The sequence below is a fragment of the Homalodisca vitripennis genome, chromosome 7 (assembly GCF_021130785.1).
Source record: "Homalodisca vitripennis isolate AUS2020 chromosome 7, UT_GWSS_2.1, whole genome shotgun sequence".
In the NCBI taxonomy this organism is placed as follows: Eukaryota; Metazoa; Arthropoda; class Insecta; order Hemiptera; family Cicadellidae; genus Homalodisca; species Homalodisca vitripennis.
Window position 1 is genome coordinate 60,727,981 of NC_060213.1, and position 6,090 is coordinate 60,734,070.

Here is a 6,090-nt window from a genome sequence, read left to right on the forward strand (position 1 = left end):
CAGCTTTTACATCTTCAAAAGTTAAAGGTACTGAACTTTCAGCAATACAGTGTAAATAGGTACCTTTCCACCTTGGTTCATTGTTATTATTTACAACGTGTTTAGTGCTTAATGGTAAGCGTGATAATGCGTCTCTGCGTTACCATGCTTTTCTGACCTTACATACTGTACATCAAAATTGTATCCACTTAAAAATAATGCGTATCTTTGTAATCGGCTTGCTGCGAAAACAGGTAAACCCTTTTTTCGGTCCAAATATGCTAATTAAAGGTTTGTGATCAGTACACAATGTGAATTTTCGGCCATACAAATATTGATGAAATTTCCTTACTCCATATACTACTGCTAAAGCTTCCTTATCTATTTGTGAATATTGACATTCTGCTGGTGATAAAGTACGAGAGTGGTATGCAAAAGGTTTCTCAACGCCTTCAGGGGTTATGATACTAAGTACGCAGCCCAGCCCTGTCGAGCTTGCGTCTACTGCTAGTTTTACAGGCAACTTTGAATCATAATGCGCCAAAACTGGTGCTTTAGTCAAAACATCCTTGACATGGCTAAATGATTTGAGACATTTTTCATCAAAATCAAATGGCACGTCCTTTTTTAACAAGTTGTACAACGGACTCAAGATTGTTGACAAATTATTGATAAACTTTCCATAATAATTTACCAAGCCAATAAAAGCTTTGACTTGAGTGACAGATTTAGGTACAGGTGCTTGATGTATAGCTTTAATTTTAGATTCAGAGGTATGCAGTCCATCTTTATCGATACTAAAACCAAGATACTCGATTTTGTCTACAAAGAACGTACATTTATCTTTCTTTACGGTAAATCCTTTTTCACTCAGGCGTTTACAAACCTCTTGCAACCTACTTACATGAGTTTCGTTATTAGGTGCGGTGATAAGAATATCATCCATGAACACTGATATGCCTTCTAAATTATGCAAAGATTGTTCAATAACTCTTTGAAATATGCCTGGGGCTGATGAGATTCCATAAGGCATTCTACAATATGAGAAAAGACCCTTATGCGTGCTAATTGTACATAATTTTTGTGACTCACTGTCTAACTTTAATTGCATATAGGCTTGACTAAGATCTATTTTAGAGAAACGTTCTCCATGCTGTAAATTTGCAAATAAATCTTCTATTCTAGGTATAGGGTACTTGTCTACTTCTAGATACTGATTTAGAGTAACTTTAAAGTCTCCACATAGCCTAATTTCACCGTTCTTTTTTAATACTGGTACAATGGGCGTTCCCCATTCCGAGCTGCTTACTGGAATTAACACTTGTTCGTCAACTAAGCGTTGTAGTTCTTTTTCTACCTTACTTTTCAATGAGAATGGTATCGGTCTTGGCTTAAAATACCTAGGTCTAGCATTTTCTTTTAGATTTAGTTTTACTGGTTCGCCTGTATACTGACCTAGTTTCTCAGTGAACACTTCTGGAAATTGATTAGTTAGCTCGGACGTCATTGTCTCGAAATTAGCCTTGTTATCTATAGGTCTGTTTATAACACACAAGTTATTTTTAAACGAAATGTCAACTCCCAGTACTTTAAGCCAATCACGACCCATTAAAGGATGTGAACCTCCTCTAATCACATACAAATCTAAGCATTTATGTATTTTCTCATAGCAAACATCAACATTAACTTTGCCCACAGGTATAATAGGTTCATTAGTGTACGAACTCAAAGTTAGGTCGTTTTCTAACAATTTACAAGAACTAAAATTATTTTCATAAAAATCCTCACTACACACTGTGACACTAGCTCCAGTATCAACTTCAAATATGGTTTCTCGACCTTGCACTAGGACTTTAATCTTAATTGGGTCAACTCTAAATCTTTCACAGTGAGTTTCATTTACTTTAAATAAATTCTGTATGTCCTCGACATAACTCTCAAGATTTTCATCACTCTGAACATAATTCTTAGAATTATTTGAATCTGACAGTTCTGAACTATCATTTACAAAATTATGTTTCTTATAATCTTTGTTTTTCTTGTTTTGAAAATTAGACTGATAAGATATACCTTTCTTAACTTTCGAAAGCTGATTGTCTGGTAACTTACTAATTTCAGTAGATCGACATACCTTAGATATGTGATTTCTTTTACCACATTTGTGACACACAACACCAAACAATTTGCACTGCTTCCTATAGTGACCACACTGTCCACAGCACGTACACTGCACCTTGACTTCGTGCCTTGCGTTGTAGCTCGCGCTGCCACCGCTGCCGCCGACTCTCACATGTGGGTGGTGATGCGCTGCCATCCGCTGGACCCGGCTGCCGCCGTTCACTGTCAATGCCGCCGCATTCTTCTCCGCCGCTTCCACTGAGCAGACGATTTTCACAGCCTGGTCGAAGGTTAGGGTGGTCTCTCCCAACAGCCTCTGCTTGGTCGACTCACTCCTGATGCCGCTCACCAGTCTGTCTCTGAGATAGTCGTTGAGGGATGCGCCAAACTCGCAGTATGCAGACAACTTCTTGAGGCTGGCGATGTACTCTGGGACTGATTCTCCTTCCTGCTGATTCCTTTTGCTGAACTTGTACCTTTCAGCTATGAATGATGGCTTCGGGTACAAATGGTCCTGAATTAACTTCACTAATTCATCGAACTTTTTCACTGAAGGTTTTTCCGGCGTACATAAATCTCGTAACAAACTGTACGTTTTCACACCCACGACTGTTAGTAACGTACTAACCTTTTTGTCGTCACTAATACTGTTACAGTCAACGAATAATTCAAATCGTTCAACATACGAATTCCAAGTTTCTGCACTGTTGTCGAAGTCACCGATTCCGCCAATAATTCCCGCCATTTTTACTGTTTCACTAAATAAAGACGAAATGTTCCAATTTACGACCTTGTCTTCCAACATCAAAATGTACCGATTTTGAGTCCACGTGACGCCAAACTACAGACACACTTCCTCCCACTATAATTTTCGGAGAAATTATTTACGCACAATCGAACAGGTTGCATTGCACTCGCGGGATCGCATTAATACCTCGTCGCCAATTGTTGTGTACGTGTTACGGGGAATCGGAATAAAAGACTGAATTAGTTTACATCATCGACTGTGCTCGGTTAAGGTTGGAGGGTAACTGAGATGTCCAAGCTACCTCCATCTTGAAGGTTACTTAATGTATTTTCTGGAGCAACAAGTAACCTACATTTTATTTATTTTTTATTTATTTATTTATTTCAACGGTACAACACCAATTTTACAATATTACAAGTAGTTCCGAATGAAACCAACAATAGATAATAAGTATACAAACAAAACAATATCAAGGTATTTTAACATATAGGAATTAAATAAAGGAATTATGCACCACGCATCACTTCCAGTCTCTCAGGAAACCAATAGCATTCGTCTTGAAAGAAGAATTCCCGAAGAAATTGACGGAGGAAGAAGCCGCTTCACCAGTCTTTAGGAGTCTGGATATGCCGTGGTTATGAGCATAATTTGTTGGCTGGAAACGCCTACTGAAAACTGACTTCGAGCGAGTCCCTCTCGGCACAGTGAAAGTTACAGCTCCTAGCAGGTCAGGACAGTCTATATCGCCGTTGACCAGCCCTCGCAGAAAGTTGAGGTCTTGATAAGCCCGCCGCAAAAAGAGTGGTTGGGTGTCGAAAAGTTCCTCCAAGGTGTAGATTGGCTCTCCATGTACTGATACCCAAGCCTTATTCCCAGAGCTCCGATGAAGCGGACTTGCACTCTGTTGAGCATTTCAATGTGAAAGGCTTGATGAGGTGACCAAACTGTTGTGTACGTGTTACGGGGAATCGGAATAAAAGACTGAATTAGTTTACATCATCGACTGTGCTCGGTTAAGGTTGGAGGGTAACTGAGAGAGAGACAAGGGCAGGACACTGGAAGTGGTAGTGGTGGTATGATCTGGTGGCGTGATGAGAACAGCCAATGGCATTTATTCAAACTGATCACCCCATATGAGGTCACAGCATCATACGATCATACAGTTGGTCTTTGGCTGTGGCTTTAACTTGCCAGTAACAATTTATAATATGTATAATAATTATTATTATAATTATTATTGTAATTCAATACATTACACAAACAAGACAACAGTACTCCAGCAAAGGACGAACTATGGTTTTTATAAAGAATAACAAGGGTATGGGGAGATCTGAGTTCTTTAGTGGTGCGGAGGATAAAACCAAGAAGGGAAGAAGCTTTTGAGGAAATGTGTTGGATATGAGAAAAAGGAGATAAGGAAGGAGCATTGATGACACCCAGATCCCTCACCTCATCAACCGTCCTCAGCTTGTTCTCATTGATTCTGTAGCTATAAGAGAAAACCACTTCACTGCGGCTGAAATGCATCACGACGCACTTTTTTGTATTCAGCTCCATTGCATTCACTTCACACCACTTGCATATGCTATCAATGGAACGCTGGAGTTCATCTTGATCAAATGAAGAAGTGACTCTGTTAAACAGCTTGATATCGTCCGCAAAGAGAAGGAAACGAGATGCTGCCCCACAAGTGATGTCGTTTATGAAGATGTTGAATAGTAATGGTCCTAGGTGAGAGCCCTGAGGAACACTAGACACTACAGGAAAAGGGGACGAGTTACCTCCATCGCACCTCACAATGAGAAGACGATCACTCCAGTAGCTTTTCAGCCAATGAAGCAGCGATCCCTCAAACTTTGCAATCAGCAAACGATGGTTAACGCTATCGAAGGCCTTGTTGAAGTCTAGATAAATACTGTCCACCTGTGAAGAGTCCCTGAACGCTGCCATCACAAGCTCCTAAAAAACCAATAGGTTGGTGGCCGAAGATCGTCCACGAAGAAAGCCGTGTTGTTCAGGGGAGATACGATTGTGCAGTTGAAAATATAAATGGTCAAGGATGAGACTCTCGTAGACCTTAGATAAGACTGACTGGATGACAATGGGTCGGTAGTTTCTCACGTCACATCTAGCACCACTCTTAAAAATTGGCACAACAAATTGGCCAAAGCACGAAAGAAAGAGTCCAACCTAATCCTCAGCCCATTAATATTTTGAAAATAGCATGCAAGACTGTACCGTTAAAACATATTAGTTTTTTGACACTTTTATTATGGTAGGAATCTTGCAGATATCTTATTTTTATCCCAATAGTGTCAATTACCTCGATCGGTTACTAAGTTACACAGAATTCTACTACCTTGTCTTTCCATGTCTATCGTGTTTAGATTATTTATATTATATCGTGAAGCAGCTAGATGATATAAAGTGCAAAGGCGAGCATTTATTCGATTTGAAGACTCTTGGAGCGATAGAAAACATTTTTAAAATAGTACTAAATGTTAATAAAACATTACTTTCCCAATATGGTTTATGTTTTGGACGAAGCCTTTCGAAACCAAAGTTTTCATCATCAGGCGACTCTACAAATAAACATCATAATTAGGGTGCTGTAAGTTCGAAAGACTTGTCCAAAAAATAAAACATATTGGAGAAGTATTGTTTTATTAACATTTAGTACTATTTATTTCAATGTTCATCACTTACTTTGGGGATGATAAGGAACATTTATTCGCTCCCTATGTTCTGGTCGCGAGTAACCTCCTATTTGGAGGTCGGCTACTGTACGTTTTAGAACTGCAAGCTAGTATGGAGGCAGAAATAGGGGTTTCTCTCGGTTTTCTAAAATGAGGTCAGGAAAGCTGAAATGGCTTTTTATTTTAATTGTTGCCTTTATCTCAGGTTTTCTAAATGTAATAAAATTTCGAATTTAACACATTTCGGGAACGGTTTTTATAATCTCCCGAATCTAATAATATATAGGGATTATTGTTTGAAGGAAACTCTTTAGCCGGCTCTGCAACTTTGGCATACTGTTAATACAGATGTCATGATTATAGTAACAACAAATTGCTCCGTTGATGCTGGTAGACATTTTGACTAACACATTTGAACTAAGGTTCAGATCTATATAATATATTTTTGTAAATTGACTGGGGATGAGCTATTGACGTATAGGAATAATGTTAATTGTGAGTTTTAAATTATTAGTAGCCAATTTGAGTATGGAATCTTAGTAATATGTC